The following is a 24,693-nucleotide window of genomic DNA, read 5'->3' on the forward strand; positions in this document are numbered from 1 at the left end:
ATAGTCTTCTGTCTCCCCTCTTCTTGATCTGCCCTGTTGTATGCAGACTCCTTGCCTTGTTTCTGTGTTCCTGTTTGTCTTCAGATTCCCATCTTGCCTGGTTAGTGTGTTGGTCTCTCCTAGTCTTGTTTTCAATATTTCTGTGTATTCCAGTCTTGTTCCTGATTCTGAATCCAGTCCTGCTTTTCCCCGAGCCCAATTTTTGTTTGGTTGTTCCTTGTTCTGTTCCCTCTGGTCTTTTCTTGTGTGTTACATTACAATTTGGATTATCATTATTACCACAGGTGCCGATGTGTTTCTGGGATCTTGTCCCTCTGGTACAGAGATTCACCCAGGGCTCTTTTTCCATAGCAGCTGCTGGCTGCCTCCCAGACCCCTGTGAGATTCATCTGCTTGTTGCCTTCTTGTAAGATACTTTTACCTCACAGAGAGATCACTTCAGAGGAGCAGACACATTATCATTTAAGATCCTTAGTCTTGCTTTAACTTCCTGTTATATTCCTTGTGGGTTTTTTTGATAATCAATTTTATTGATTTTCAATGTGTATTCCTTGTGTCAGCGTCATAATTCTCCCTGCAAACTTCCAGTTCCTAGTCACTTCCTGTTCCATCCTCAGCTTCTGTCCTCCTTCCCTTCCAGCCTCCAGGTACTCTCTTGTTTATTAAACCCCTTCGCAGGAAATCCCTTTCCCATCAGAGAGCACACTCCACCCCAGTTATCCAATCTTGTCCCTATTTCACCCAGCTAGTCTCCTGCCCCCCTGGACCAAGCTAAACTCTATGGGCTTCAGGGACCAATGAGAGAGGCCTACAGTCTGCGTCTAGCACAGAGGTATCATGGCTGCAGGCTGTGAGTGGCACATACTAGAAGCCGGGTGCTGCGGAGGAGCCATGTCAAAAGGCCACGCTTGGCCACGTCTTTGCTGTGCATGAACTCAGACTGCACCATTGAAGGCAGGGGCATAGGCGACTACTGGGCACTTGTTTAAGGCTACTCCAATCCTAATCTCTCATAATTATTGCATACAAAAATCCTCTATAATTACTACAGAGTCTAAAAAACATTTGACAGTCCTCAATTATGAGAAGCTAGGGAGAAGTGACCCTCATGCACTCATCATGAACTCACAAATGATGGCACAGACACCATCTTAAATATCACCATTACCCTATGTGCTAGAACTGGGGAAAATGTACTACGGAAACCCATAAATTTGAGGTTACAGTGTGGCAGAGGAAATAGGGTGGAGTTATGAGGTATGCAGCTTGAAAGACAGTCAATTTATACATTTGCCTAAAAAAAATCTGCTGCAATGCAACTGGTAAGAAAGACACATGTGACAGTAAATCTTTTGTAGTTTGCTTATTTGGCCAAAAAGAGGCTGCATTTTCAACTGTCTTACAGGGTTAAGACACCTGCTGCAGATATATTTGTGTGCCTAGCAATTCTGAGGGGGTTATAATAGTGCTAAGTTATTTCTGGTGGTTAATGCTATTCTGGGAGAGTTCTGTGATTTCTCCAATCGCAGTTTTGACTCAAAGTAGAGGGTTAATGTGCCTGCTGTAAGGCACATTGTGTTACATGCAAATCACAGATTTGTATTTCATGTATATAGATTCTAAGTTGGCCACTGTTTTTGACACTAATAGTATTTTGCTACTTCCAGTTCATAAGTTGCAGCTCTTCTAATATAGCACTGTGATCTATTTACTGGCATCAAGGAGCTACATGCAAACTGTAAGTCATGGCCAGGGTTTACATCCTTTTTGGGCTTTTTTCTCAATCTGTTCTTTTTAGGTCTCGGCCTGCGTAGGCTGCGCTTGCGCAGTCTCGCTGGCGAGAAATTTTGTTTTTCATTATGGGGGCTTGAACCCGCCCCTCTTCTCCATTGGCTGGCTCCCTAAACGGAGGCCAGCCATTGGAGGAGAGGGGCATCACTCCATTCAAGCCCGGATTCGGGGAGGGGGGTGTTTTTGGTGTTCTTTCTCTCCCTGACGTCATCGGTACAAAGCACGCCCCTCATCCCGCTGCCTGCACTCCCAAGTCAGCTCTCTGATTGGTGTTCCTTATTCCCCAATCAGAGTGCCGACTGGCGTGTGCAGGCAGCGTGAGCAGACCCGCGTCCCTCGCTTGATGTTTCAGCGCCGTGCACCCCGCCTGCAGCTCGGCACCGCTGCTCTCCCCTCATGCCCCTCAGTGCACACCCTCCACAGTAACATGTCGTAGGTCTCACCCCACTCCCCTCATGCCCACAGTCCACCGCCCCCACACGCCTCATCGAGGAACGGTCATTCACTTATCTCGGTCATAGGCAGCACACCCTGGGCCTGAAGCGCTCCCACCCGGGGCTCCGCCGCCTCCCAGGCTGCACACTCAATCCACCGGCCCCGTCGGCTGTGCGGCTGTACCCCGGGGCACTCGGTGGCTCCCGGAGGCATCGCCTCCACCCCGGCTCCCCCTCTGGTCCATAGTTACGTGCTCGGGCCGCACTCCGCTCCACAATCCCAGCCTTCCCTCCGCCCGGCCTCTGCAGCCCTCCCTGGCGGGCAGTGTGCCGCGGCCCTGACAGCCTGCCGGGGGCGTCTTGCTGTGCACAGGTGGGGTTCTCAGGGGGAGTCATGGCTCTACCCCGTTGGCTCTCGCCCTTCTGCCTCCCACGCTCCCCTCCCCGAGCCCCTCTCCGGCCATGCCATCTCCAAGTCAAGCTGCAGTGCCGTCCCCTCAGCACCGAGCTCCCTAGCCATGCTGTGCACAGTCCTGCCCGGGCCTGCCACGCGCCGCCCGGGCCCCCCCCAAGAGAGTGCTCCACCTCCGTGCCTCTCCGACCAACCTTCCAACACCCCCAGTCTGGCCCCCTCTCTCAGTTCTGCCCCATGGCACACCCACTCCTTGGTCTCAGCTCTCCAAGTTCACTCCCAGCTCCCCTCGTTCACTCCCAACTCCCCTCCCTCTCGCCCGGCTTTTCTTGTCCCTTCTGCCCCCTCGCGCCCGCTAGCCCACTCCCTACCCCTCTTCACCCCACCCTCAACTCCTTCACCCAGAGCGCCCCTTTCTCTGTCAGACTCTGCTCACCCCCATCTATGTCTTCTCTTAGGCTTTCGGCCGCTGCTCCCCCAAGAGGACCCGCCTCGGGGCTGGCGTAAGTCGCTCAACTTTCATCGGGAGCCCTCGCCTCCAGCCCAGAGATCACGGGGACCGACATCCCCTAGGATTGGGATCGTAGGGATTCCGCCCCCCCCCCCACCAATGCAGAGATACCGTGGGGGCTGCCTGCAGCTACCCCCTCACCCCCAAACCCAAGTATTCTAGAGACTGAACTCCCCTGCTAGAGCTGCCCCCTCCAACCCAAGCAACCCGGACACTGAGCATCCTGCCGCCCAGAGACCCTGAGAGCAGCCCTCGCCGCTCAGACCCCGGGGACTGAACCCCCCTCCGTCGATCAAATATCCCGAGGACAGAACACCCTCCCTGGGGGACATGAGGCTGGTCCAGGGCCAGCTTGCACCGAGTATAGTGACACTGCAGGATCTGGGAAAGTCGGCTCCTTTGCATAGAGTGCATTGAGACTTTAGGCCAACTATGCACTGAACCACTGCTTGGTATTCAAATGAGCGGCCCGAGGCGAGGGGCTGCGGACATCTGCACAGGTGCGTACCCTTTGCCGGACCGGGCCACCCTCCCGGGGCTCCCCGTCCAACGAGGGCCTGTGCACTGTGTGCGGGGACAATGCGATCTGCCAGCACTATGGGGTGCGAAACCTGCGAGGGCTGCAAGGGATTCTTCAAGGTAAGAGGCTGCGCCACCTCGTAGCATGCAGTGCCCTATGATGTTGTGTCACTGAGAGGCATGCCACCAGGCCTGCCCCACTATACACCAAGTGCACTTACACTTCAGGACACTTGGGGGCCACTGTAAAACATGGCGTCCCTCCTGCAACACATTTAAAAGGACATCGAACACAAAGGGCACCTATGTAATGTTTTAGGCCACTGGTTCTGCCCCCTTGCACTCAATATCCGGCCACTTTAGGAGATTTAGCACTACGAGACACATGGCGCCCCCTGGCGAGCACATATATAATCATTTCACTGGGGGACATGAGGCTGGTCCAGGGCCAGCTTGCACCGAGTATAGTGACACTGCAGTATCTGGGAAAGCCGGCTCCCTTACATAGAGTGCAGTGAGGCTTTAGGCCAACTATGCACTGAACCACTGCTTGGTATCCAAAACAAATATATAGTGCCTGAAACAAGTCAAGTCAAGTCAAGTCAGAGAATTTATATAGCGCACTACATACCCAGAGGGTCTCAAGGCGCTAAGGAGGGGGAGGAGGATTACTTGTCAAATATCCACGTTTTAAGTTGCTTTCTGAAGGCTAGGTGGTTCTGGGTAAGGCGAAGGTGAGTGGGGAGTGAGTTCCATGTTTTAGCAGCTAGGTAAGAGAAGGATCTGCCTCCCATGGTGGTCTTGTTGATGCGAGGTACAGTGGCGAGGGCTTGGCTGGAGGAGCGTAGTTGGCGGGAGGGGGTGTAGAAGGACAGTCTTGAGTTGAGGCATTCTGGTCCGATGTCGTAGAGTGATTTGTGTGCGTGGGTTAGCAGTCGGAAGGTGATTCTCTTATTGACGGGTAGCCAGTGGAGGTCTTTCAGGTGACCAGAGATGTGTTCGTTGCGTGGGATGTCTAATATGATTCTGGCTGAGGCGTTTTGGATTCGTTGGAGTTTCTTTTGGAGTTTAGCGGTAGTGCCTGCGTAGAGGGTGTTTCCGTAGTCCAGTCGGCTCGTGACCAGAGCATGGGTGACTGTTTTCCTGGTTTCGGTGGGGATCCAGCGAAATGTTTTTTTGAGCATGCGAAGAATGTTGAAGCAGAATGAGGATACGGCGCTGACTTGTCTGTTCATTGAAAGTGAAGAATCCAGGATAACGCCTAGGTTCCGTGCGTGGTCTGTCGGGATGGGTGCTTTTCCAAGGGCTTCCGGCCACCAAGAGTCGTCCCATGCAGAGGGGGAAGTACCTAGGATGAGGACTTCTGTTTTATCTGAGTTCAGTTTCAGACGGCTGTGTTTCATCCATTCAGCAACTTCTTTCATTCCTTCGTGTAGGTTAGTTTTAGCGGTGCTGGGGTCCTTGGTGAGAGAAAGGATCAGTTGAGTGTCATCCGCGTAAGAGATGATGTTGAGGTTGTGTTGGCGGGCGATGGTCGCGAGGGGGCTCATGTATACGTTGAAGAGGGTGGGGCTGAGAGAGGATCCTTGTGGTACGCCACAGATGACTTCGGTGGCCTCGGACTTGAATGGTGGAAGGCGGACTCTCTGTGTTCTTCCGGTGAGGAACGAGGTGATCCATTCAAGTGCTTTTCCATGTATTCCGATGTTGCTGAGGCGTTGTAAAAGGGTGCTGTGGCAGACTGTGTCGAATGCTGCAGAGAGGTCGAGGAGGATGAGGGCGACTGTGTCTCCATTGTCCAGTAGAGTTCGAATGTCGTCTGTTGCTGCGATTAGGGCGGTCTCAGTGCTGTGTTTTGCTCGGAAGCCAGATTGTGAGGAGTCGAGGGAATTGTTGGCTTCGAGGAAAGCGGCGAGCTGGTTGTTGACAGCTTTCTCGATTACTTTGGCCGGGAATGGAAGGAGCGAGATGGGGCGGTAATTTTTGAGTTCGGTGGGGTCCGCTGTGGGTTTTTTCAGAAGGGCGGTGAGTTCAGCGTGTTTCCAGTTTTCCGGAAAGGTGGCGGAGTTGAAGGAGCAGTTGATGACGTCTCGGAGGTGCGGTGCTATGACGGAGTCTGCTTTGTTGAAGATGTGGTGAGGGCATGGGTCTGTGGGGGATCCTAAGTGGATGGAGTTCATCAGGCGGATGGTGTCCTCAGTGGAGATTGGGTTCCAGTCGTTAAGGGTGTTCGCGGGGGGAGAGTGTTCAGCATGTGGTTGGGTGGGTTGGGCTCCGGGTTGGTTGTCGAAGCTGTTGTGGATGTCTGCAATCTTGTTGTGGAAGAATGAGGCTAGGGAGTCGCAGAGGGCTTGAGAGGGGGTGATGTCGTTGGAGTTGGCCGAGGGATTGGAAAACTCCTTGACGATGTTGAAAAGTTCCTTGCTGTTGTGGGCGTTGTTGTCAAGTCGATCCTTGAATGCTGTTTTCTTGGCCTTTCGGATTAGTTGGTGGTGAGTGCGGGTGGCGTTTTTGAAGGCGTCCTTGGTGCTGGTGGTTGGGTCTTTTTTCCACGCTTTTTCAAGGGTGCAGCAGAGTTTCTTGGACTTCTTAAGATCATCGTTGAACCATGAGGCCTTCTTGTTGCCGGGTTTGCTTTGACGTTTTTTCAGTGGTGCTAAGGTGTCGGCGGTGTTGGATAACCATAGGGTGAAGTTGGCGGCAGCTAGGTTTGGGTCCGAGGAGTGGGCTGGGGTGTTTAGAAGGAGCGATGAGGAGATCTGGTCGGTGGTGATTTTGTTCCAGTTTCTTTGCAGAGTTGGTTGGAGGTGGTTGGTGGGTTTGGGCTTGTTGTAGGTGAAGTGAACGCAGCTGTGGTCAGTCCAGAGGAGATTCGTAGTGTGGCTGAAGGAGACATGATTGCTGGAGGTGAAGATGGGGTCGAGTGTGTGACCTGCGATGTGGGTGGGGGAAGTGACCAGTTGTTTAAGTCCGAGGTTGGCGAGGTTGTCCAGGAGGGTGGTGGTGTTGCGGTCGTTGATCTTTTCAAGGTGAAAGTTGAGGTCTCCCAGAAGGATGTATTCTTTGGAGGGGAGCGCGTGTGGAGTGATGAAGTCCGTGATGTCTTCACTGAATTTTGCGCGGGGTCCTGGTGGTCTGTAGAGGAGGGTGCCTCTGAGTGTGGTCTTGGGGTCGATGTGGATCTGGAAGTGAAGGTGTTCGGAGTTGGCGAGGTTGGCGTCAGAGCTGGTTGAGATGCGGATTGATTTCTTATGGACGATAGCGATTCCTCCTCCTGTGTGGCTGGTACGGTCTTTGCGAGTGATCTTATAGTCTTCAGGGATGGCAATGGTGATGTCTGGTGCGGAGGAAGCATTCATCCATGTTTCCGTTAGGAAGGCGATGTCTGGAGAAATGGTGTCTAGTAGATTCCATAGGTCAATGGCGTGCCTGTGGACTGATCGGGTGTTGAGAAGGATGCATTGTAGGTAGTTGGGGTCGGGAGTCAGTGGTGTGGTCGTAGCGGAGACGTTGTTGGTGCCGCTGAATTTGCAGGAGTAGCAGGAGAAAGGTCCATGGGTTTGTCCAGGGGCGGCTAGGACGCAGTTGGGGGCGCGACCGGGGTTAAGGGCTAGGAGGGTGGCGGTATCGTAGGTAATGCGGGAGGGCTGGGCAGCGCGAGGGGCAGGGGGTCTGGCGCTGGGCGCGGTCCAGGCGCGGACGGGCGTAGACGGGCTTACCTTTGGCGCACCTTCGGCACGGATTGGGCGCGGTCGCTGCGCGTGAACGCTGCGCGCGGGAACTACTGTCATATATGGAGAGTGGAGGGGGAGGGGCGAGAGCGGTTCAGCTGGGAGGCGGGGCGGGCTAAGGAGGAGGACAATAACACCAAAATGGAGGCGGAGGGGTCAGACCGGCAAGAGGGCTTGGGGTAAAACGCAATTTCTGCACAGAGTCACGCTAGCAAGTCAAAATGCTAATGAGCAAAGCGGCGAAAGTTACCTTGTCAATTTCACAATGCAAATCGGCGATTCAACTATGTAAATGGGCAGCGCGGTAAATAAAGCACGCAGGCGGCAATCAGAGCACACAGCAGGCAGTAATTAATGGTCAGAATACAGAATGTATCATATGCGCAGCACAACGATACCGCAACAGCAGGGGAGCGACCACTCGGCTTGGAAGCAAAGAGCGAGTCACGGCGCTTCCAGGTAAGGGAGCGCTGTTTGTTGTTTGTGGGAGGGCGGTTCAGCTGGGAGGCGGGGCGGGCTAAGGAGGAGGACAATAACACCAAAATGGAGGCGGAGGGGTCAGACCGGCAAGAGGGCTTGGGGTAAAACGCAATTTCTGCACAGAGTCACGCTAGCAAGTCAAAATGCTAATGAGCAAAGCGGCGAAAGTTACCTTGTCAATTTCACAATGCAAATCGGCGATTAAACTATGTAAATGGGCAGCGCGGTAAATAAAGCACGCAGGCGGCAATCAGAGCACACAGCAGGCAGTAATTAATGGTCAGAATACAGAATGTATCATATGCGCAGCACAACGATACCGCAACAGCAGGGGAGCGACCACTCGGCTTGGAAGCCGACCACACTGCTACACAAGTACATGGTCATCCCACGCAATTGTCACATATATAGTGATCATAGCAGTAGGAGTCAGGGCACCCGTCCTGAACTCTACTGTACAAAGTACACTTACTTTTTATGTCAGGACACCTAGTTTCTGAACCAAGAGGCCACAAAATGCATTTATTCAGAAAAAAAAACATAGCCCCAGAAGCACGGTGTCCCCTGACTCTCAGGTGCACTATCACATCACTCTAATGGTACATATATGGTGACCATTTGGCGCCAGGACAATGCAGTGTAGGCCACCTGCCCTTGATACGCTGGTTTGGTTGGAAACATGGCGTGCTCACTCCACACTTTCTCTACACATAACGGGTACATATACAGGGCCGTATCACTAGCAGGCAGGGTACTGTTGGGCTTCAATTCACAGTGTACACAGCCACTGAAGAAGGCTAAAATACACACTAGGCACATGACTGGAATATTGCCTCTCCTTGACATGTATTCATATGGTCACTTTGAAAGTATTTCTGTATATATGTAAGTTTTACTACTGGTGTGTGTGGCTGTCTGTGTGTGTGGGGGGGCTCTGTGTGTGTGTGTTGGGCTCTGTGTGTGTGTGTGTTGGGCTCTGCCTGTGTGTGTGTGTAGCTCTGTCTGTGTGTGTGTGGCTCTGTCTGTGTATGTGTGTGGCTCTGTGTGTGTGTGTGGCTCTGTCTGTGTGTGTGTGTGGCTCTCTGTGTGTGTGTGGCTCTGTGTGTGTGTGTGTGTGGCTCTGTCTGTGTGTGTGTGGCTCTGTGTGTGTGTGGCTCTGTGTGTGTGTGTGGCTCTGTCTGTGTGGCTTTGTGTGTGGCTCTGTCTGTGTGTGTGTGTGTGTGGCTCTGTCTGTGTGTGTGTGTGTGGCTCTGTGTGTGTGTGTGGCTCTGTGTGTGTGTGTGTGTATGGCTCTGTGTGTGTGTGGCTGTGTGTGTGTGCCTCTGTGTGTGTATGTGTGGCTCTGTCTGTGTGGCTCTGTGTGTGGCTCTTTCTGTGTGTGTGTGTGTGGCTTTCTCTGTGTGTGTGTGTGGCTCTGTGTGTGTGTGTGGCTCTGTGTGTGTGTGTGTGTGTGTATGGCTGTGTGTGTGTGTGTGGCTGTGTGTGTGTGTCTCTGTGTGTGTATGTGTGGCTCTGTCTGTGTGGCTCTGTGTGTGGCTCTGTGTGTGTGTGTGTGTGTGTGGCTCTGTGTCCGCTAATACTCTCTACTACTCTCTAATGCTCACCTATTGCCATTACCATTTATTTATGTTTTTTTTTATGGAAAAAATGCCATTTGCAATGCCAATAGCTCCAATTTTAATAAAGCCGAGACCATTGCATTGTAAATGTTTGTTCTAAGATTTCAAAGAAGGGCTTCTCTGGGAATTAATGAAGTCTTGTTAGTACAAACAACCACAATCACTGTGTTATGTTTGATATCTTGACTGTTTGAGGAAAAGGAGGAGGAAGATTCAGGGTACTTACCAGTTGCTCCGTCAGTTCTCCACTCGATTCTCCTGAAAAAGAAAACAAAGACAAACCATTAGACGGAGAGGAAGGACGAACAGAGAAAAAGACAAGAAGGAACCTAGAAACAGAAAAGGGACTTCAATTTCTTCCACAGGGGACAGAACAGGAAGAACGAAGAGGACAAAAGGAGACAGCAGTCAGGCAATGAGGGAGAAGAGATAGAAGAAGGACAAAACCAAAGGAGGGAACTGGCACCAGAGGAGACAGGAGACATGGAGTGGTGGTTCCTGGCAGAAAGCCCTGAGGACGGGTAAGCTCCGGAGTGGATCATCCATATGAGTGTGGAGGCGTTGCCCACCCCCACCCCCACCATGAGCCATTACATCACAGTCATATTACTCACATATTTTTCCTTAAAATAACTTTGGTGGCGCCATTCATTTTGCTACCACTGGGGAGTGCTCAGGGAGCTCTCCCCAGCCAAAACAGAAGACAGGTGTCTGCTATTCCTGTGACACGACGTGGTTGGCTTAGGCTGTTAACCGAACTGCCCATGTCAGATTGGCTGGTGTTTTCGCTCTGGCCAGACTGACACCTTCCTGCACAAAAACAATCCCTGGAGGTACAATCCTCTTTCAATGAAAGAGGAAGAGACTAGGAGAAATAGAGATATTTTTCCGTGTTACGCCTCCCCTGGAAAGGTGTAATATTTTGGCACAGCGCCGGTTTTACAATCTGGATATGCGTTAAAATCCATGGGAGTTGCGGCGGAACACCCGTGCAACGCCCATGACAAGCCTTCCTAGGGTAGAGTAAGGCAATGCAGTGATTTGCTCTACGTTGCGTTACTCTAGATTTTTGAATGCCACTCAGAGCCACATAAAGTGGCTTTGTGTGCCATCAAAAATCTGTCTTAAGGTTTGTGGCGCTCTTGCACCAGTTGCGTGGAGCGAACGACGCAAACAGGGTCATCAATAAGCCCATAGCTTTAAACCGCTTCTCCATTAGGGTGAGAATCTTAAACCAGGGCCCAGTTATTGTGCACAACACAGTCTCTGTCCTGATCCAAAGGCTGTGCTTGTAAAACCTGTTCTTCTGAGCCCTTGTGTCAATAACTCTTCTCTTCAAAGCGCTACCTAATGAGTGTGAAGAATGGGAATTCAAGCTGTGAAAATCATGCCATTTTTAGCCACAAAAGTCTGCACGAAATTACCAGGCAACAGAGAAAACACACCCGTCCGTGTGCTTATAAGGTCAACAAACCCCTGGAGCTACAGAGTGGCCAGTCATCAGGATAAAGAATCAACTGGGAGCATCAGGACATCTGTAGAGCTTTGCTGTGCGTGTTTCGATGAAACCACAGATAAGGGAGAAAACGCATTTCACGTGACACCAGCTTTGGGCCTGGACTCATACACTTGGGGGCAAATTTACGAAGATTTTATGCCGTGTTTGCGTCACAAAATTGACGCAACTAGGCCCAAAATCCTTTTTTGCGATTTTCTTTCCAATGCCAAACTTGTTTAGTGCTGGAATTAACGTGAAAGTAACGTGAAGCAGCACAGAACACTGCTTTGCGTTACTTAGCGCCAAGGGGGCGTACCATGGGTGGTGGATGAGCATTCCCATGCAACCATACAAGGTTTCTGACGCAAAACTGAATTTAGTAAATAAAGTAGACAGGATTTAGCGTCAGAAAATAATGCACCCTTCAGCCAGGTGCTATGAAAAAGAAATGCATTTTCTTCCTTTAGTTTCCAACTTCGCATGTGTGCTGCACGTTACAACACACATACAAAGTGAGAGAATGTTTAAAATTAGTCTAAGCATGGTATTGTGCATAATATTTTAGCAGAATACAATGCTCAGACTATTTTAAATATTTTCCCACTTTGTATGTGTGCTGCACAGTCAAGCACGCTTGCGAACTCGCAAAATAAAGGAGAAAAAAAATCTCCATCATAGCGCCTGGTTGAGATTTGCATTATTTTCTGACACTAAGCCCGGTCTACTTTATTTAGTACATTGAGTTTAGCGTCAGAAACCGTGGGTGGTTGCATAAACGCCAATGCACCACCCTTGGTGCGCCCTTGGTGCTAAGTAATGCAAAGCCGCGCTTTGCGCTTTGCGCTTTGCGCTGCTTCAGGTCACTTTCACGGTATTTCCAGGGCTAAATAAATTTAGCACTGGAAAGAAAATCGGACAAAAAGATTTTGGGGCAGATTTACAAGCCCCTTGTGCCAATTTTGCATCCCTTTTCCCATGTTAAAAGGGACTCAAAAGTGGCGCAAGGGACTGGTAAATCTGCCCCTTTGGGCCCAGTTGCGTCACTTTTGTGATGCAAACACGGCATAGAATCTTCGTACATTTGCCCCCAAGTGTATGAGTCCAGGCCCAAAGCTGGTGTCACGTGAAATGCGTTTTCTCCCTTTTCTGTGGTTTCATCGAAACACGCACAGCAAAGCTCTAGAGATGTCCTGATGCTCCCAGTTGATGCTTTCTCCTGATGACCTACCACTCTGTAGCTCCAGGGGTTTGTTGACCTTATAAGCACCCGGACGGGTGTGTTTTCTCTGTTGCCTGGTAATTTCGTGCAGTCTTTTGTGGCTAAAAATGGCATGATTTTCACAGCTTGAATTCACATTTTTCACACTCATTAGGTAGCGCTTTGAAGAGCAGAGTTATTGACACAAGGGCTCAGAAGAACAGGTTTTACAAGCACAGCCTTCGGATCAGGACAGAGACTGTGTTATGTTGTGCACAATATTGCCGCAAAGGTGTCCCCATGGCGCACAACAACTAAGTTCAGCACTGGCGCTAGGTAGAGGGGAGGAGAGAGACATATTTCAGCAAATTTGGCGCTATCTCCTTCTCACGCGGCACAGCATTTGCGGCTGCTGCACTGTGTGAGAAATTGGTAAATCTGACTCCTGATATTTTGAATAATCCACCTTTACTTCTCAGAAAACTCTTTGGGCATTATTTATAGGGTCATGCGTCAGTTTTGAGCTGATGTTGCGTCACTTTTTGTGATGCAACAGCAGCATAAAACATGCCCCTGTTGCGTTCTATTTATAAAGTGGCGCATCTAAGCAGATGCGTCACTTTGTAAACCACTACGCTACATTATACCTGCGTCAGGTATAATGTATGTAGAGGGGCGTTCCCATGCAAGTAAGCCTCTTAGAAGTGACGCAGTGAAATCTATGAGATTTCACTGCGTCACTTCTAGGACGCCAATGCGTTAATATCTTACGCCTGCCTCACAGCAGGCGTAATTTGCGTCATGATGCATCATATAGTAAATATGACGCATCTAGCATGTCGCAAGGAGGGCGCAATGAAAAGTGATACATCACTATTTTCACGCAGTGATGCGTCACTTTTCATAAATGAGGCCCTTTATTTTTCATGGCATGTTAGGTACATTTGAAGGAAACCTTCCCACCGTTTGTAGCGCCTCAAAGCACCTTCAGACTATGGGCACCACTTTGCACTTCTGGAATTCTCATTTACTGGAGTCAAAGTGGAGCCCGGTCGGCAAGGTTGGGGTAGGCCGAGGGTCTCCATATTTCTAAGGGGGGGGAGGTCAGCTCACAATATGTTTGGTATTCATTGGGCCACAAAGCAAAATAGGCGAGCCCGACGCACCAAAGGCAGTTTTAGGAGTCTCTCCCCGAGAAAAAAATTGTAAATGATGCCTATTCCAGCCCTGTTTGTCAACCAATGATCAAGAAGTCTTAGGTTTTATTTACAATAATTTATGAAGGAGCCCTCTGCAACACAGTACAGAGTTGCCCTGTGAGTGAACTCAGGGGCATATTAGCAAGGACGATATCGACGCTTTAGCGGGACTTTTACCAGCGAAAGCGGCAATATTTTTATCGCCCTATTAGCAAGCTGTCGCTAACAGCAGTTAGCGACAGCTTGTAGGCGATAGCTGCAGGTTTGGGGCCCGCTTTGCATGTCAGCGATATTTATTGCTAATGACATGCAAAGTGGGCGTACCCAACCTGTTAGCGACTGAAAGCAGTCGCTAACACAGCTATCGCCTATTAGCAAGACAGGCGAAGCGATAAAAAAATTCACGCTAAGTGCGAATATCGCTAGAAACTAATGCCTGCTCAGACCACTTCTTAACCTGTATATCCAATGGGAGGTGGATATTCAGGTTAAGTCCCCATTAGCGATAATGCCTGAATATCGCTGGATTTCCAGCGATATTCACGCATTTAGCCGCTTTCGCCGGATATTTTATCGCTTTGGAGATAAACGTTGCTAATAGCATGAAAATCTCTGCGATAATATCCGGCGATAGCCAGCGATTTAAAAAAATGCGCTACGCGCATTTAGCGATAATTATCGCTACTCCTTGCTAATATGCCCCTCAGTTACGTGCTGCTTTTGGGATTCCAGCGGTTTATATACATTTCTCAGCCATCATAGCACGTGACCCCCTGCCAGTCTACCCTCAGCCCCCAGCCCAATGAACCTCCAGGCACAACCTTCGCTCCTCAGTGAATGCACATGAATTTCTTTTTTACCTCCAACCGCATGAGATCTGTGCAGCACAAGTGTCAATCCTCACCCAAATTCATTATTCAGATTTTTATTAAATGAAAGCCATTGGGTTGGCAAATCATTTTACTAAATGCCAAAAACGCAGCATTATGGATCAAATCTGTTTAGTTTTCTGGCATCTCTTCCAAATCCAGAGATATTCTGTATAAAAGTTTGCTTTTTAAAAGGTAACAATACTGACCTTCTAAGCACACCTCAAGTGCTTAATGTGTACCAATGGTTGCAGGTGGTGGGCACTGACTCATTTTTGAGGACCAGAATTTATTTTTCACCATCAGACTTTGACCCAGAGAAATGGAGAAGAAGCATTGGCAATGCCAAAAGGTCTGGCTTACAAGAATGTTGTATGACAATGTAAAGTGTTACAAATAAATAACAAAAGAATATGTGTTCATTTGAAAGCAAAGAACTGTTGGACATATTGTTGTAAATTAAAAGATCAGGTAGAAGTTACACTGTCAAGCCACGCCTAAGAATCCATGTTGAATATTGACGGCCCTCCTCCCATCTGTGGTGCTGCCAGTGAAAACCAACATACATTACCTCGGGGCATATTTACAAGGACGGAGTTAAAATTGTCGCTGCTTTAGGGGCAGAAAACTGCAGCTAAAGCGGCGATAATGGGCTTGATAATAGGCTCTTGAGGATTCCAGAGAATTCCAATGGAAGCCCGTGTTCCGGTGTGAACTTGGGCTCCTATTGGAATTCTATGGAATTCTCAAGAGCCTATTATCAAGCCCATTATTGCCGCTTTAGCAGCAGTTTTCTGCCGCTAAAGTAGAGATAATTTTAACTCCTTCCTTGTAAATATGCCCCTAGTCATTTAGGACACTTTAATAGCATTACAATGTCATGTGTGCGCCGCTGAAAGTTCAATCCGAGGCTGCTCCATAAATAAACAAAATGATCACAGCCGTGTGGAGGGAAGCACTTTTTTGTGGAAGCACACAACTTCTGTCCAATAAAAAAATGCACTGCTGACTCTCAACATGAAAAAAAAGCAAAAAGCAGCATAGGGAGAAAGGAAGAGATGAATATTAGAAAATGGGAACAAACAGAGAATGTAGGGAGGAAAAAGGACATGCAAGTCATATAAAATCAATCAATCAATCAATCAGGGGGTTTATAAAGCGTGCTACTCACCCGTGAGGGTCCCAAGGCACTGGGAAGTGGGGGCAGCTCCGGTTAAGTTGAAGAGCAGGGTCTTGAGGTCCTTCCAGAAGGCGTATAGGTTCAGGGAGCGTCTCATGCTTACAGGGAGCTTGTTCCAGGTCTTGACTGCGAAGTAAATGTAAATGTAAATGTATTGCAATTTATATAGCGCACGTATCACCCGAAGGCATCAAGGCGCTTGCCTTGGGAACCCGTCCTGGTATTCCCCTGTGAGATAACGCCGGAAGTAGGAGAAGGACCTTCCTCCTGCTCTGCTTCTACGGATTCAGGGGATCTCTGCTAGGGCAAGTTCGGCGGATCGTAGATTCCTTTTGGGTGCGTGGAAGCGGACTCTCTCGTTGAGGTATTTGGGTCCATAGTTGTGGAGGGATTTGTATGTGTGGATGAGAAGCTTGAAGGTAATTCTCTTCTCGACAGGGAGCCAGTGTAGGTTGCGGAGGTGTTGCATCATGTGTTCGTGCTGAGGTGTCCCAAGCACGAGTCTGGCCACGTCGTTCTGGATGGTTCGGAGCTTGTGTAGGAGGGTCCTGTTGGTGCCAGCGTAGAGGGCGTTCCCGCAGTCCAGTCTGCTGGTTATGAGTGTGTGGGTGACAGGTTTTCTGTGCTGGGGGGATCCATTTGAAGGTCTTTCGGAGGTTCCAGAGGCAGTTGAAGCTGATGGAGGCGACGGCGTTGATCTAGCAGGTCATGGTGAGGGAGGAGTCGAGGATGATGTTGAGGTTGCGTGTGTGGTCTGTCGGGTGGGGGGGCTTCCCAGTGTGGAGGGCCACCATGTGTTGTCCCAGGATTAGGTCGAGAGTCCCAGGATGAGGATCTCGGTCTTCTCTGTGTTGAGTTTCAGGCAGCTGTCCTTCATCCAGGCCGCGACGTCCTTCATTCCTTCCTGGAAGCTGATCTTGGTGTCATTGGGATCCTTCGTGATGGAGAGGATGAGCTGGGTGTCATCAGCTTAGGATACTATGTTGAGTCCTTGCTGTCTGACGATGGCGGCAGGAGGGGGCCATGTACATGTTGAACAGCATGAGGCTTAGCGATGATCCCTGTGGTACTACGCAGCTGTTCTCTGTGGGTTCAGAGATGAATGGGGAGTCTGATCCTCTGGTTTCTGCCGTAGAGAAAGGAACGGATCCAGTTGAGGATGGTCCCTTGTTTCCTGGTGTTGTGCAGTTTGTCTGCGAGGGTGCGATGTGTGACGGTGTCGAACGCCGCAGAGAGGACTCGTAGGATGAGGGCTGGGGTCTGTCCCTGGTCGAGTAGCATGCAGATGTCGTCTGTGGTGGCTAGGAGGGCGGTCTTGGTGCTGTGATTGCTGTGGAATCCGGACTGGAAGGCATCTAGGATGGCGTTTTCTTTGATGAACGCGGTCAGCTGTGCATTCACGAGTCTTTCTGCGATTTTGGCGGCGAAAGGGAGCAGGGAGATGGGCTGGTAGTTCTTCGGGTCTGTTGGGTCGGTCATGGGTTTCTTGAGGAGGGGCTTGACTTTAGCCTGCTTCCAGATGCTGGTGAAGATGTCGGATTGGAGGGAGGAGTTGATGGTCTGTCATAGTTCGGGGGCGATGTTGGTGGCGGCCCTCTGGTAGATGTCCGGGAGGCAGGGGTCCATGGGGGCTCCAGATCGGGTTTTCATCATGGTCGAGGTGATGAGTTCCACCGTGGCGGGAGTCCTGGTGGTGATGGTCGGTTGGTGGTCAGTGGAGAGGGGAGGGGTGGTGAATGGCGTCTGGTCGCTGAAATGGTCGTAGTTGGTCTTGATCTACTGATGGTAGTAGGAGCTGAGCTTGTTGCAGAGTTCCTGGGAAGGCGTTACATCCGTGGCCTCGCTGGGGGGCTTGATGAATTGCTGAATGGTGTTGAAGAGTTCCTTGGCGTAGATTGCATTGACGTCGATTTTGCTCACAATAAAGGTCCGTTTCGTGTCCCTTATGAGCTTGTGGTACTTCTTCAGGGCGCTCCTGTGGTTGTTCAAATCTTCTGTGGTTTTCCGGCTTCGCCAGTTCTTCTCGAGGCGTCTGGCGACTTGGAGTTCGGTGGGGAACCAGACGGCCTTCGGGAGGTGTTGTTTTACTGGCTGGCGGAGGGGGGCGATCTAGAGATCCATCTGTGAAATTCTGTGGCTGCGGAAATGGCATTTGTCGCGGCAGTGGGTGGGTCCTGGAGGAGGGTGGCGTTGAGGAGTTCTTCTGTGATTTTTCTCCAGTTTCTTCATGGAGGGCGAGCGGCTGGTATGGGTGCGGTGGTGGTGTTGAAGATGAAATGTACACAGTGGTGGTCGGTCCAGGGGAGCTGCATGGTGTGGCAGAAGTGGATGTTTGATCCTCCAGCGAAAATGGGGTCAAGAGTGTGTCCTGCTCTGTGCGTGGGGGTGATGACAAGTTGCTTCAGTCTGAGGTTGGAGAGGTTGGTGAGGAGGGCGGCGGAGTCGGGGTCACTGAAGTTGTCGACATGGAAGTTCAGGTCTCCAAGGAGGATGTAGTCCGTGGAGGTGATGGCCTGGTGTTCGACGAGGTCCTGATTGCGGTTGTGGCTGGGAAGTGGGGTCCCTGAGGTCTGTAGGGGAGGGTGTCACGTAGCTTAGTCTTGGGGGAGGTCTGGATCTGGAAGTGGAGGTGCTCTGTGTTGGGGTGTGGGTTGCTCGTGCTAGAGGTGGAGAGCCGTAGAGAGGTCTTGTGTGCGATGGCGAGTCCTCCCCAAGGGCGATCTGGGTGGTCCTTCCTCTGGATCTTGTAGCCTTCAGGGATTGCAGTGGCGATGGTTGGCGCAAGGGTGTCAATCAGGTCCCAGATCTCTAAGGCGTGTCTATGGAGAGATCGCACGTTGCTTAGGATGCAAGTCAGGGCTTCAGTGGTGTGGGCATTTCGTGAACCTGCGGTGGACGTGGTGGGGCTGTAGGTGGTGCAGGAACGTTGGCAGTGTCTGCAGGAAAATGGTCCATGGGTGGTGTGCGGTGAGGATCTCTGACAGTCCGGGAGTCTTCCCGGTATGAGAGCAAGGAGGGAGGCAGCGTCGAATCTGCGGGGCCCTAGGAAGCCACGGTTTCTGGCGCTGGCCGCGGTCGGGTCGCGGACAGGTGCAGATGGGCTTGCCTTTGGCACGCTTTTGGCTCATCCACTGCGCAACCGCGCAGCGGTCCCCATTAAGTAGGGGAGGGGGGCAGGAGCAGAGGTGGGAGGCGGGAGCGGGGCTGTGTCGGAAGGCGGGGCTGCCAGGGCAGCCGCGGCAGGGAAGGACTGACCAGCGGCGGGAACCCAAAAAGTAACAGCGGGGAAGCGAGCACAGTACACCAGGAAAAATAAGTACAGTGGAAATCAAAAATAGAGCAGGAATGAAATACAGCGGGAATAAATTACAGTGCCTATCAGAAAATGTGGAATGTGGAATGAGGACAACCTGAGGCCTATCAGAAAATGTGGAAAGTGGAATGAGGACAACCTGAGTCCATGTCACTGATGATTCTTAAGGGTCCGTGTGAGTATTGTTACTGCTTCCAACACGCACATGGAGCAGTAGGCGCATCGGAGATCCTATCAAAGGTCCCGCAACACAAGATTTATATTTTCCTGGCAACTCGTATGGACGCCATTTACTGTGAAGCCCATTTTTACCCTTAAGAATCATCGGTGACACGGACTTCCCCCTCGGAATCTCAGGCTCAGATCGCTGACAATACGTTTGCCTTGCGCCTATTGTGAATGCGCACATTATTTTGGGCCATCAAATTGAGATGATCCCATTTGTAGCCCTGATAAAATTCCCACGGCACTAAAGGGAATGAAACGCGTTGGCTGTGCCTTTGTATCTTAAAAAGAGAACAAAAGAATTCAATAAAGAAAGAACAGAAGATTCACAAACTTCATGAACTTTTTTCGCTATTTACTCCACCGAGTGCACCTCTCAAATTTCTTGTGAACTCTTTGTATAGTAGACATCCTTGGCAGCGGATGGTGAGAGTGGTTGCACCACACAAACTTACGAAACAGAGGAAGTCGATTTGCTAAACCTTAGTCTGCTGCTGTGTGCTTTTGTGTTTTGCTTTTTTTTTTAATTGTGTTGACACACATACGAGTGCTTGTGTTTTTTAGCTGGATCCTTTCCCCATTTGCTTCTTTTCTTTCTCACACTCTGTCTGTTTTTACTTTACATCCTTCACCCTGCCACCTTTAAGCGTGTTCAAGCACTCAAATGTGAGTGCTTGTTACATAGTTTCCATTCCTATTCCTTTTACATTAACAAGCAAATACTGCTGATTCAGTATTCTATGTAGCCTTCCCCAAACCCCACAACCTCCTTCTCAATCGCTGTAGTTGTTTCCCCTTCGCACTTGGATGATTAGCAAGCGGAAAAAGCTGCAATGTTTTCCAGGCAGAACACGAGCTATAGCAAGATTGTACACAACAGTACATAAAGCCCTAGTCTGCAAAGCTTTTAAAGTTAGAAGGATTTTTAAAACTAGAGCCCACTGCCCATGCACTCTGCGCTGTCTACTGGCAACTTTCAAACATATCTCTGGTGTGGCTAAAAGACAATTAACAAGCATTTGCAATGCAATAGGTCTCGCATTATTTAAGTTTGAGCTATTAGCATTGTAAATGGCAATTGTTTTTTGCTTTGTGCTATAGTTTTTTTTTTACATAAAAAGCTACATATAAAATATGTTTTATTAAAGTTATTTATGCAGTATACAAATTTTGTTTGCATAAAAGAGTACAATAATATCTTAGTAAAAAAGTCAAATATTTTAATGGTAATTCACCAAATGTTCATTTATGTGTTTGTTTTGAAAATAGCTAAATTAATAGCTTTGTCATTTACAATGCCAATAGTTATAACTTTCGCAAATGTGACACCTATAGCATTTGTAATGCAACATTTGTATTTACCTGACTTAGATGTATTGATATTACAAATAACAATGGCTTTTAATTTTTTTTAATACTTAATAAAAGTGATTGTAATTTATAATGGCAATAGCTTAAACTTTTGTAAATAACTTTTGTGAAGATTATGTTCAGTGTATTTTATTGTAACGAAATCCAAGAACAGAAGTGAAATATTAACATCTTTTTGTGACATTTGTAATAAAGCTTGAAACATTGAGAGAACATATTTGTGCTGTGGTGGTGCTGAGTGATGCTGTGGTGGTGCTGAATGGGGCTGTGGTGATGCTGAGTGATGCTGTGGTGGTGCTGAGTGGTGCTATGGTGGTGCTGAGTGATGCTGAGTGATGCTGTGGTGGTGCTGAGTGGTGCTGTGGTGGTTCTGAGTGATGCTGTGGTGGTTCTGAGTGATAATGTGGTGGTGCTGAGTGACTGTACTCACTGTCACTCTGCACTCACTGTCACTCTGCACTCACTGTCACTCTGTACGCACTGTCACTCTGCACGCACTGTCACTCTGCACGCACTCTGCACTCACTGTCACTCTGCACACACTCTGCACTCACTGTCACTCTGCACGCACTCTGCACTCACTGTCACTCTGCACTCACTGTCACTCTGCACTCACTGTCACTCTGCACTCACTGTCACTCTGCACTCGCTGTCACTCTGCACTCGCTGTCACTCCGCACTCACTGTCACTCTGCACTCACTGTCACTCTGCACTCACTGTCACTGCACTCACTCTGCACTCACTGTCACTCTGCACTCACTGTCACTCTGCACTCACTGTCACTCCGCACTCACTGTCACTCTGCACTCACTCTGCACTCACTGTCACTCTGCATGCACTCTGCACTCACTGTCACTCTGCACGCACTCTGCACTTACTGTCACTTTGCACGCACTGTCACTCTGCACGCACTCTGCACTCACTGTCACTCTGCACTCACTGTCACTCTGCACTCACTGTCACTCTGCACTCACTGTCACTGCACTCACTGTCACTCTGCACTCTGCACTCACCCTGCACTCACTGTCACTCTGCACGCACTCTGCACTCACTGTCACTCTGCACGCACTCTGCACTCACTGTCACTCTGCACGCACTCTGCATTCACTGTCACTCTGCACTCACTGTCACTCTGCACTCACTGTCACTCTGCACTCACTGTCACTCTGCACTCACTCTGCACTCACTGTCACTCTGCACTCACTGTCACTCTGCACTCACTGTCACTCTGCACTCACTGTCACTCTGCACTCACTGTCACTCTGCACTCACTCTGCACTCACTGTCACTCTGCATTCACTCTGCACTCAGTCACTCTGCACTCACTGTCACTCTGCACTCACTGTCACTCCGCACTCACTGTCACTCTGCACTCACTCTGCACTCACTCTGCACTCACTGTCACTCTGCACGCACTCTGCACTCACTGTCACTCTGCACGCACTCTGCACTTACTGTCACTCTGCACGCACTCTGCACTCACTGTCACTCTGCACTCACAGAAGGGGACAAACGCAAACCAACAATCGCAAAAGTAAAAACTCTTCAGCAACACAAACCTCCCCAATACCCTCCTCAGGAAATAGCACGCTACTTAACATTTTGATGACCTGATCATTCTTACAGAGTGCAAGTATACTTTTCTCTCACAATTACACTGTGATTACTATTCAACTGAATGATACTACTTTTACCAACCTCACAAGGGGGAATGGTTGAATCGGCTATGCTGAGATTCATACCAGTGGCCTACGTGCATCTTCGGACGGAGCGGGACTTCGATGTGGAACGAGACCTTGATAGTGTGCGGGATCTTGACTTGGATCGGCTGTAGCGGCTCCTGCTGCGGGATCTGGAGCGACTCCGACTGCGGGACCTCGACCGACGACGCCTCCTGGGACTGCGACTCCGGCGTCCATAACTTCCTCCACTGCCTCCATATCTTCGGGGTGGTGGTCCCCTGCGGCTATGGTGTGAGTCTGGTGGCCTTCCATAACGAGCCATCTGCACCCGAAGTTCGCGCCCATCCAGTACGGCTCCGTCCATCGCATCACGTTTGTCATTGAATCTTACGAAGGCAAAACCGCGGGTCAGGCAGGCCGGGGGCGGTACTGCGGGACACCTGTGACGTCATTCCCGGGCCGCGCTCTGATTGGCTGCTGGCCCGGGACCTGACGTGCAACCAGGAAGAGGAGCCGGCAGCAGGAAGTAGCGTGAGCATTGCGGCCCCGGGGCTCCCGTGACCAGGAAGGAGCCCTGGATACTGTTTCCCTTAAAGTCCCGGTCCCGAGATGGGGGACAGGGTGAAGACCCGCGGGGCGAAGCGGGCGCACTGAGGAGGCGGGGCTCCCATGTGGAGAGAGAGCCCCGCCGAGCGCTACCACCGCCCGGCCACAGAGAAGCCTTCTGTCCAGCAGCGAGCCCCCGTGATGTGGGGAGAGCCTGCAGCTGCGGAGGAAGGGAGGGAGCCTGGAGACCCGGGGAGCGCCCGCCAGACACCGGTGAGTGGAGCCGGGAGGAGAGGAGCTGATGTGTGTGGAGGGGTCTCTGTGTATGCGTGTAGGTGCGGCGGCGGCGACGGGGGTGTGCCTGTGTATGCGTGTGTATGTGCGCATGCGTGAATGCTGTGTATGCGTGTGGCTGTGATGTGCGCATGCGTGAATGTTGGTGCGCGTGGACGCAGCTGAATCCAGCCAAGGATAAGCTCGTCACAGTTTCTTGTCCTTCATTCCCCCGTGTCAGACAGCTTTAAGTCTCCAGCCTGGACGCATCCTTCGGATGCGATTTCCAGGCGAGACCTAAAAAGGAGGAAGCAACTTAAATTGGAAATTAGAGCCCATGGCATTATGGGCATCCGAATGAACCCTGGAATGGCTGTCTGGATGTTGCAGTTGTGGACTAGTAAGAAATGAAGCCGACATGCAGTGAAACAGAATGTATCAATATTTCAGTTGTACGTCTGAAGCAACACACATTTTATGCAAAGACAAAAACTTACACAAAATAAATATGTTTTATTAACAAAATAGCTACATTTAAAACAGCTCCCAAGCATCTGCAACTGGATAGTTGGCTTTTTCTTCACATACCTGAAATGGCTAAATGTATCCTGGGCCGTAAACGTTTTTTTCACTTTTCAAAGCAAATTGTCTACACAGCAATTGATAATAGGGAGGACTATGCACTTCGTCGTAATAATGCTCCCACTTCCTCATGGCACCGCTGCCCCTCCCCCTTCATTGCACTACTGCTCCTCCATCTTCATGGCACCACGTCTTCCCTTTCCTCCACATGCCACTCCTCGCATTCTTCATCACATCGCATCACATCGCACTCCACCCCACTCTAATCCACCCTACTCCACCCCCTTCAATCTGCCCCAATCTACCCCACCCAATTTACCCCACTCCAATCTTCCCCATTCAAGTCTACCCATCTATCTAACTCTAATATACCCCAATCTACCGCACTCCAATTTACCCCAATCCACCCACTCCAATCTACCCAACCTTCCTCAATCTACCCCACTCCAATCTACTCCACCAATCTACCCCACTCCATATTACCCCACTCCAATCCATCTCAATCTACCCCTTCAACCCCATCTAAACCTCTCTATCCCCATTCCAATCTACTCTAAACCACCCCACTCCAATTTACATCAACCTACCACACTACAATCTACCACAACCAACCCCACTAAAATCTACACCAATCTCTCCCTCCCACCCATCCTACCAAAGCCCAATGTACTCTAATCTGCGCCAATTTGAACCTATTTAAACCATCCCAGCTACCTCAATCTACCCCACCTCCATCTACCCCACCCAATCTACGACACTCTAATCTACCCCAGCCTACCCTACTCATATATACCAATATATCTTCCCCAATCTACGCCAATCTACCCAGCCCATCTACCCCAACCTACCCTATTCCAATATACCAATCTACCTTGCCCCAATCTAAGCCAATCTACCCTGCTCCAATCTACCCCACCACAATCTACCACACCCAACCTACCTCAATCTACCCCACTTCAATATACCCCACTTTGTTCTACCTCGACTACCCTATTTCAGTCAATTCCATTCCAATATACCACAATCTACCCCACTCCAATCTACCCCACACACGTCTACCCCGATCTACCCCACTCCAGTCTACCCCAATCTACCACACTTTACCCACTCCAATCTACCCTATTCCATTGTACCCCACTCCAATTTAACTCAATCTACCCCACTCCAATCTACCCCAAGTCAATCTACCCCACCCAACCCACCCCAATCTACCCACCCCAACATACCCCAATCTACCCCACCCCAATCTAACTCAACCT

At 50.1% G+C, this 24,693-nt stretch overlaps 1 long non-coding RNA gene across 1 annotated transcript in view; it reads right to left on the reverse strand.

Moving 5' to 3' along the window:
- Nucleotides 1-24,693, reverse strand: part of LOC147709592 (uncharacterized) — a 363,282-nt gene that overhangs the window by 266,464 nt on the left and 72,125 nt on the right. Inside the window, exon 2 of the long non-coding RNA XR_015296707.1 lies at nucleotides 9,724-9,755. This is a non-coding gene — a long non-coding RNA (uncharacterized LOC147709592). The remainder of the gene's footprint in view (nucleotides 1-9,723; nucleotides 9,756-24,693) is intronic.

The sequence above is a fragment of the Lissotriton vulgaris genome, chromosome 6, assembly GCF_964263255.1.
Source record: "Lissotriton vulgaris chromosome 6, aLisVul1.2, whole genome shotgun sequence".
Lineage (NCBI taxonomy): Eukaryota > Metazoa > Chordata > Amphibia > Caudata > Salamandridae > Lissotriton > Lissotriton vulgaris.